The following is a 10,301-nucleotide window of genomic DNA, read 5'->3' as shown; positions in this document are numbered from 1 at the left end:
ACATTCAAAAGCGTTCACAAGGCTGCTGATTATTATTTTCGGTCATAATGAAACTGGTACACAGGTTAAGATATCAAAACCACGTGCAGAGAGCCGTGACAATCCCACGTAACATACAGCATTTGGACAAATAAGTCAATGAGAAATCGGTCTTATTTTACGTCAAATTAAAAACCATTCCGTAACAAAAACATATAATGCTTACCGATTTTGATCATTCAATATATTTATATATCACATTTTATGAATGAGCATTTATCCCATATCATTTTGTGTTTCAAAGTATGACTCATTTATAGCATTTTAATATTAACGGTTATAGATACCTTTTATCGTAAATTGTCAAAATAGGTCTATATTTCTTCCATTTTACAAAAAAAATAAATCTTGAGCTTAGCCAAAGTCAAAATCTATGAATTTGTTTATATATGTCTCCATAACCTTTTAAGTATTTATACTTCCAAAATAAGAAATACCGAATCATTCAAATACAATGTTTTACACAAGTTAAACATTTGACGGGTAACAGACTGTATTATCATTATAATGCATATATGGGTTTTTAAAGGTAAATTGATTCCGCGCATTTCAATTTATTTTTGCATTGCTCAATCGATCTTGACAATATGCAGACTGGTTAAAGTTTGGATCGATCATGTTGTGAAATTGCTACGCAACGAGATAAACAAGACCTGACTCTAGTTTTTAATTGTAAACTCGATAAAAGTATTGTACGAAAAAAGGTAAGCTGGATTATTTGTACATCTATATTATGTTTGTATCCACTATTTTTTATGGTCAACTTTTTTTTTTCAAATACACTCCTAATGAAGTTCAGTTGATATGTCTTAAGAGATGTAAATCAAATAGGGTTGAGGAAGTGTGCGTGGCAAAGGATTGATTAGTCTCAAACTACAATAGAGTATTAAAGATATTCAGATTTTACTGATATCTTAGATAATAGTAAATCAAGTTTTTCTAGAGTTTCATTAGATCAGATATTCATTTGACTCAAAATCACACGTGCTGGAATAAATTAAAATTTGTTGGCTTCTTTTGACTTCTCCTACATAATTAAGGTATTCCGTTTCCAACCAGATCGTGTCTAGTTCTTATTATATTAGTATGACTGTTACCACGTTTAATATAACACATACATCATGTGTTCATTTGTTTAATTGAATTATTATTCTTTTTTTTTTGTTATGTTCGAATGAGAGTGGTGTGAAAGGGGGAGTGAGAATAGTGATTTGTTTTGTTTATTAGTTTTTTTTTCAAATTAAACTTGTTTATTTTCTTTACAAAATCTTATTGTTCATTCAGCTGACAAAATCCAAAAAGAACTCATTACATATGGTGGCAGCGGTGGGATTTTGTCATTTAGGCTGAGTGATTTTTTTTTTGTATTGAATTTTTCATGTTTGTTTGAATTGAGAAATTCATATCCGTTGTGATTGAAACATTTTTTGATTTTTGAAGAAAAGTTCAATAATTGTTTAATTTCTTATTAAAGTTTATTGCAGAACAATCCCACCGCTGCCACCATATGTAATGAGTTCTTTTTGGATTTTGTCAGCTGAATGAACAATAAGATTTTGTAAAGAAAATAAACAAGTTTAATTTGAAAAAAAAATTAATAAACAAAACAAATCATTATTCTCACTCCCCCTTTCACACCACTCTCATTCGAACATAACAAAAAAAAAGAATAATAATTCAATTAAACAAATGAACAAATATCTGATACTATCAACTAAATTCAAGATTAAATCACACTGTATCAGATATAAAATGGAAGTAAACTACAAAATGTTGTTTAGAAGCTATTTCAACCAATAAAACTCTTGTTGAAAAATTTACTCAAAAAAAATATTAAAGTTCAATAATTCAAAATACCGTGAATTTACAATTACTTCAAATTTCAGCTCAAAAGCATGTATATGAAAATTAGCCTGTAATAACAGTCGCTTTTTAACACTTAAAACCTCTCTGAAAATGAACTCAAGGTCACTATGCACTCGAGACGCTCCTGCCCTCGTCAAATTTCCTGTCCCTCTTGTCGCTATCCTAACCGAAAGCCCCGGACTCGCAGGTCTCTCGCTTCCAGTCTACGACACTGCCCGGATAGAAAGCCACGCCCCACTCAGCATAGAATGCGTCCCCGACCTTCGTCAATTGTCCCCACGACCTTCCATAGGAAAATTTTCGTCTAGCACACCAGTCTGTATTTCAGGTAATTGTATCAAACACCCTTACGCACTGAAAAAAACATTCTGTGACTAATAAAGTCCCGATAAACATACAAACATACTACCAATTACACTAAGAACTAAATTACCAGCGAAATGTACAAAATAACAACAAAACAACCTTACCGGCTAGGAAAACATGTGCCCGCCTAACAGAATCCAAAATTTCAATGGCTACCCATTTCTACTTAGTATTAAGCTAACTTGAGATATTCACCATATCTTGAAACAGGAGCTGCAAAACGTGGCACCCGGCTGATGTCGTTACCGGACCCTCTACTGACCATTACACCCAAACCGGTCACTTCAAATACTCGATCTAAAAATAGCACACTCGCCCGACACTCGTCACTCACATACGGTAACCCATTCATAACAAAATTAAAGAGGAACACAAATATAAACACCAGTATATACAAAACTGAATCAACTTTATTACAATGTGGTTTGATACTTAAGTGAATGTATCAAATGTCTTTTTATGCTATTTTCATTTATGTTAGTTTTTCATCTTGCAAATAGAGATTAAACGGCGAATGGAGTTCCTTAAAATCTATAGAATTCACTATTTTATAAACCACGACTAGGTTTACATAACATAACGACTAATTCTAAAAACTATCCTAAAGATTCAAAAGCGTTCACAAGACTGCTGATTATTATTTTTCGAAAAAAAATGATCACGTTTCAAATCATGGTCTTAATATGCCAGATAAAGATGTACTGGTTATCATTCAAAATGTTTGCATCATAACGGTCAATCTTAATTTGTTCTCACATATAAATGTTTGAAATCATTTTCTAAAAATGACAAAATGTCTACAGAACATTTGTTCGTGAACTATACATTTTTAATAAAAGATATCGATTCGAAATTATTATTTATCAAATACCAGGGATTTCCAATTTAAATTTTATTGAAACATGTGACCGTCTCCTATCATCAGGTCTAATGCTACGTGGAAGTCATTTTCAGTTAACAGAACAACGATTTAATGTTGTCCTATAGACAAAGCGATTATACATTATTTTAAAAGCTAAAGGAGTGTATAGCTTTTCTTTGGGAAATAGGCAAAGTAGTTTTGTTACACTAATCGCAGCAGAGCTGTCTTACTGGTGACAAGAATATAATATCTATTACGAAGGCATAGAATTAAATCTTTTGATAAGGTGACATAATATTTGTGAAGATTTAAGTGTAACTTTACCAAAAGTAATTAAAAATAATATACACAATCAACCAGATAGGAACCATTGCCTAATACAAAGACAAACAAGAAACGTTATGTTTGAAATAACAAACAAACACAAACAAATACGTATGCGTTGTTGACCTATTTGTTTATCAATAGTTAGACATTTAATTTTTGAAGCTGTACCTGTTGTATCTCTTACGGCATATTTGAATGGACTATAATTAATTCGATTCCCGCTCAGCCAGTAGGTCCCCAATGGTGTTTGTATTTGCCAGAGTTCTTCCCTTCATGTTGATAATAAAACCCTTCTACGTTTCTGGGAGAAATATATTTTTTTTAACAAAATGCAATGCCAATGGATATAAATTAAGGTTGTATGGGACACCTGTATTTTGGTACGTATTTTGTTTTTTAAATAAACAATAAAGTGTAATTATATAAGTAGTTTTTTTCTTCAGTCATCCAACAGCGTAGCGCAGTTGGTTGGTTTACTATAAATCTGTAAGCCATGCGTTCGAATCCCGCTCGGAGTTTTACCTCTCTAAAATTTTCAAAATTTAAATTTTTGATTTAATTGTGTAAAATTTGGAAATTCTGAAAGTCTTCTAATTTGAATGTACTATAATCAACATTAATATCGACAAATCTCCCATACAACCTTCATGGTATATAAAGATAAGGTTTTTCTTTTCTGTGGGGTTTCCATATTACGTCTAGCCTCAATACATCCGTAAAGTACGTACAAACAAAAAATTCAACTTTTTGAAAGAAGTATAAAAACACATAATGAGAACTTTTCAATTCACACCTTTGTATATCAGCCGGTCAGTCTGGCATAATCACTGTCACCAACCGTGACGACAGCCGGGAGTACTTCAATATAACCGTTATAAAAACAACAAATTATCATCAATGGGGACCAATCAGTGGCTTCAATATAAGCGACATTTCAAAATAGTCGATTTCATTATATCCGTTAAATCAGTGCAAAGAAAATGACAGGCAACAACTGGGGATTTGTTTCTGTTTCAAAATAAGCGGAATTTTAAAATAATAAGCGATTTCAATATAAGTGGAGTAAGCTGTATGTATTATATGTATATATATATATATATTTTATTTGAGACCTATCATATTTAGAGACAATTTTTGAGGCCTTACCACATTAGAACTGAGGCCAGGTAAATCAGTACATATTATCTTTTAAAGTATGCCGGTATCCAAGATATCGAATAGTAAAAGGCAACAGAGTTAAACATTACTTTTTTTGGTTTGTTACTGACTGCCTACAAAAATATATCGGGTTCATCAATCTTATAGGTGGCAAGATGAAGCGTCTGTGAGATTAATCAACCCGATTTATATTACCTTAGCTAGTCAGTAACAAAAAATAGAAACTGTTTTGTTTTTTGAAAACTATCAACTAAAATATGTTTTACACAAGATGTGGTGATCTTCAAAAATCAATTTGAAATAAGTTTTTCATTTTGTCCAATTCAACATAGTCGAACTCTACAAAATGTAACATTCAACCGTTTTTGAAAATATTTGCTGCATTTCTGTCTACGCACCATGTTTTACTGCTATCAAATTTTAAACAAGTCTTTGTACCTCCGCAATGGCTTGGGTAAATATCGACGCTGCCATATTTTATATTCCTCTAGGCACAACAATGTGTTGTCAACTCAAAGGCTAGGTCAATTATTGTAAAGTAATGTCAAAGGTCAACTACTCCAAATATTTAAATAACTTACGATTTGTCTTTTTTTTTAATATCATAAAATAAAAAGATGAGAATGCGAAGTGTCGGCCATATTGCCGAATATAAATCTTCAGAAGAGGGACATATATCCGACAGTCACTTGTATTTTTAAACATTGAAAGTGTGGCATTTCATTCCGAGGAAAAACAATATTTATGCTATGAACGTATGAATTATTAAACGTTTGCATGTAATATAAATGTATGTTGAAATTATGTATTATTTTCCAACATGAACGGTGTGTGATCGGTGAGCAAACTCTGAACAAGCGGTGAGCGAAAGTTGAACGAAATTGCGTGAGCGGTTTTGAACAATAAACGGTTAGCACCTACAGCACGCGACCAGAGCAGACACTGGAACGCACGGTGATCATAAGATGGAAGATTTGTTCGGAGCAATCGGGTGGGGGGGGGGGGTCCACAGACTCTTACTTTGGAAAAATGCATATTGAAATTTTTAAGTGCGTGATTATTAGTACAAACTGTTGCAATAACAGTTGGTTTCAATTTAATGCGTTACAATTTGGCCAAGCATTGAAATTAAATACTCTATACTCATTTTATTGATATTTGATAATATAATAAATTCACTGCCAGTAAAGAGAACGTTTTAAACTTAAGTAAAAATGAAAAAAAATTATTACAAAAGATATCTTAAAAACTTATTTGATTTGTGTTTACAAAAATATACGGACTTGCTAAAAAACATAGAATTTCATTATTTGTCTGTAGAATAGTATGCATCAAAATAACCGAGTTCATGAAATCGCTTACTTTTCCATTTTACTGCCATATAAATAACGCATTTTTTTCATACAGTCTTGTCTCTTACGTAAAGAATTTCATAAATTCCTGCTGTTGTCATTATAAATGAATATGTTCAGTGAGTGTCATTGATTTAGAAGTCAGAAGTGGTTCAGTGCCCCATAACCGAAAATATTCAGTTTTATCCTGCAGTCTATCAAACTTACACTACTATGTATATTATTTAGTTTAAATTTAGATAATTGATTAATGTTTAAAAGTTTGTGCTAGCGAAAAACTTGGAGTATATTATCCATTAGGAAAATGAAATTTTTGTAATATACTTACTTGTGTGCTGGAAATATTAAATCCTATGAGGTGGATTTTTGATTTGCTTTGCAACAACATGTACGTAGATCTGTACCTTCAATTTGCTTATCTTATGTTTAACATTTATATTTCTTTTTGTTACAAGTGATGTGTGGGTAATTTTTTGTGAAATGAAAAATCAAGAATAGAATTACGTGTAGTTCCAAAATTATGTTTGACACATAATTGTAGATAGTTAAAATATATTCACATAAAATGGTTATTTTGTGAATTTTTCATTAATGTCATAGCGACGTTTTATTTTGTCAGAAAGATTGAACAAGAGGTAACGATATAACAAAGAATCTTAACGAATCAGTTCATATCGGATGTATGTTCTTCCTGCCATTAGTTAGTTATAATGCTATTTAAGTAAAACCCCATTCACACTGTATTAAATGAACTATCCAGCCGTATTAAAACACATTCTTAATGTTGTTTGCATGTTTTCTAAGATGGTGACCTTTTCACTTCGGAATTCCGAATGGCAATAAAAATAAGTTAAACCTGAACAGTGAGCGAACGATAATCATTTGCAAACGACTGTCGAGTGAACGCACCGTGAGCGTTCCTTGAACGCTTTATGAACAGTAGGGGCTAAATGAGCCGAGCAGAGAGTGCAAAACTGTGAACGATGAGCGTACGCAAAATTGGAGAGTACATGTACAGTACAGCTCACGAGTATCCCGACACCCACCGTGTAAAAAACACGGTGGAAAGCGGTCTGTGTCGCACCGTGTACACGGTGTGACACCGTGTATGTGTATTGGAAAATTCAAGAAAAAGCACCGTGTCGCACCGTGGCCGCCTGTGTAACTCCGTGGCCACTGTGTTACTCCGTGGATATCGTTACCTGAGACTTTGATAGAAATAGCGTATGTTTAGAAATAAATAAATCATGGCTAAACAAGGTTTGAAACATATAGATCCTTTTCATATTTAAAAAAAAAATATCGACTTACGTTGCATGGACCTAGAAAATTGTCGGGGCTGTCAACGTGAAGTGAAGTTTTTGTGATCTGAAAACTCGACGTAAATGGGTGCCTTTTAATTCATTTGTTCTTATATAAATTGAAATAAATTCACCAAAAATATTTAATAATCAGTTGATATATAATCAAAATTCAAATCAATTTAATCGTGTTTTTTTTCTAAACACACGTGATGTTGTAACTGACGATCCGATAAAAATGTCGGGAGCTTAAACGTCTTCTTTTCTGTTATCTGAAAACTTTCTGATTTATTAATTAATTTACAGTCTTAATATAAACCAATTAAAAATGAAAAATGAAAACATTTCAGATCATGTTTTTTTAAAAACACGTTGATGTGCTGTAGTAAATAACAACCCCATATTACCGGTGACTCGAATAATTTGGACTTCAGCTATTTATTTAGCAATAAATAAACAAAAAATCACTTTTATATTATAGCTTATAGTTAATTACCTGTACAAACTCTTGTTAAATTATATTCAAGCATTGTACAGGTACTAAAAATATACCCGCATTTCATAAAATAACTTTCAACTTTATTTCCGTATAGCGGGTAATGTCCTCGTGATTTCACATGAAAAATCACTCGTGCGATACACCTGTACGGAAGCTGATCAGATACACAACATTGTCTTTCATCTTTTGTTCTATACACAACAGGTGTTATTGTCTGTCTTGTTAGGTGTCATTGTAATTTACAACTAACTGTGTGTATATTTGGACGTCTGAACAGGTGTACTCGAGATGCCGGTATTCACACCTTTCCACGGACACCTGTTTGGTAACTCATCACAACCCGTCGTGTGTATGGTCTGAATATATCTTTCTTCTACTTTGTTAGTTCCATGATTTTTTCTAATCTCTAACAAACAAAAAACTTGTCTGTAGATATGTACACAAACAACTACACGTAAGACTATCGGCGCGTGGATCCGGAGAACAATTCAGCAACTCTATAAATGCGGGAATTTCACAAAGTATTAACTTGCGATATTTACCGGGTACACATACATGTATGTACGAAAAAACTTGATTGATTAAAAAGAAGAATGAGATAATACCGGTAACTTTTTGCAAGCATTTTAAACAGTTAACACAACTTTATTTACTTTATAACCAATCTAATTTGTGTGATGTGAAATAGCGTCGAAATTTTAACGAAAAATCTTATTACATCGTGTACTTTACAAACTTTTAGTCATTGTGTTAAAATCGTTGTTAAAATTATGGATCTAAAATAAATGAATTAAATTTATACAAATAGAACTCTTATAATTCAAAAATGATTGCACAAAAGTACACACTGAGAGAGAGAGAGAGAGAGAGAGAGAGAGAGAGAGAGAGAGAGAGAGAGAGAGAGAGAGAGAGAGAGAGAGAGAGAGAGAGAGAGAGAGAGAGAGAGAGAGATATTCTACAACGCTATATTCCAACTCCATACATGCAATATAAGAAGGAAGAAACTAAACATTTCAAACACTAAATACTTCATTGCTAAACATTTTTCTATTTTGCGGACTTAAAAAAAAACAATAGAACGACATTTTTTCCTTATCATGGAAGGAGCACGTGGTCTATCTGATTTGATTGACAGGGATAGCACGTGGACTCTACCTGCATAGATTATATCGCAATTTTAGGGAAAAGGGTTCAATATAATGGAAACTATAAATCTAACTTATTAAACTGAATTACAAGTTAAATGAACTTAAAATTAAACTCATACCGTTCCCCCCCGTCTCTCTCTCTCTCTCTCTCTCTCTCTCTCTCTCTCTCTCTCTCTCTCTCTCTCTCTCTCTCTCTCTCTCTCTCTCTTTCTCTCTCTCTTATAAGACGATCATTAAACAATCAAACAGTAATTTTTGCAATACTGAGTAGTTTCTTGGAACACAAATAATTTCCAAACCCAAGTTACTTATAAAGATGAAATAAAATTTTTTATCAAGTACCGATCCACGGACTCTACGCGCTATGAATATGTCCTGTGCGGTACTACATGGACAAGTACATCACACATGTCTAAAAGAAAGAAAATTTGAAAATATTTGAAATATAAAGCCGTATAATTATATATTTAGAAAAAGTACAGTTGTTTTCAACAACCCGTTATATTTGTTATCGTTGAATAGAGTATAAGTGAGAGAAGATCACAGGTATGATTCTATGCACTATTGAAACTGCCAAACTACAGTAACTACGATTACTACTACGTTTAAAAACGGACTGAAACAAAAACTTATGGAACCGTGTATTTGAATTTTAAAAAGGAAAAGAAAGTGTTAGTGTTTTAATTGATCAAACCTTTATGTGGGCGATATCGATTTTTTTTTTGTTCTTAATATCAACAAAAATAAACCGTAACAATTGCATACGTCTGAAAATTGCGTGCCTAAAAACTTTATTTATTTATTTCTATTTTTTTTTTTTTTGTCTTTTTCTTTAATTCTCTATCGTGCATCAATAAATATTTTATTCTTTATAAGTTTTATTCCTAAATCCTCCTTTTTTCACAGGTAAATACCGCGTGTTACACCGTGTTACTGTCCGTGTTGCATCGCGTTGCACCGTGTCGCACCGCGTTTTTTCTCGTTTCGTGGCCGTAACAGAGAACAATAGATCAAAGGTACCGACACTTCCACGCTCAGCGTGGACTTTCAAACACGGTGGTCGGTGTTTTTGTCGGGATACTCGTGAGCTGTACTGTAGAATGTTTCAGAGACTGTATTATCAACGATACATGTATATGATCCAATATTTCTTTTGAGTAATTAATTTTTACTTGCAGCAAGAGTTGTGTCTTGATGAACATATCATGGATAATTCAAAGTATGCATCAACCCGGGAGACTACCAACTTTGCTCGTGTTGCGCGCATTATCCTGGGTCCTTGTACTGATGTTTTGTGTGCTGTACTTACGAATGAGATTTGCCCGTCTTTATTGTCACAGAAAGTTAAAACACATTTATCTATGCTACCAAAAGGGAAAAAAC

The 10,301-nt window shown here is 32.8% G+C and overlaps 1 long non-coding RNA gene across 1 annotated transcript; it reads right to left on the bottom strand.

Moving 5' to 3' along the window:
- Positions 1–1,593: 1,593 nt before the first annotated feature.
- On the bottom strand, positions 1,594–2,507 carry LOC136276382 (uncharacterized). The gene is made up of 2 exons (XR_010714851.1): positions 2,376–2,507; positions 1,594–2,259 (listed from the first exon to the last, which is right to left on the bottom strand). It is a non-coding gene; the product is annotated as an uncharacterized lncRNA (long non-coding RNA).
- Positions 2,508–10,301: the final 7,794 nt, after the last annotated feature.

The sequence above is a fragment of the Magallana gigas genome, chromosome 1 (assembly GCF_963853765.1).
Source record: "Magallana gigas chromosome 1, xbMagGiga1.1, whole genome shotgun sequence".
NCBI classification, from domain to species: Eukaryota; Metazoa; Mollusca; class Bivalvia; order Ostreida; family Ostreidae; genus Magallana; species Magallana gigas.
The sequence above is the reverse complement of the archived record's forward strand: the minus strand, read 5'-3'. Positions and strand labels throughout refer to the sequence as shown.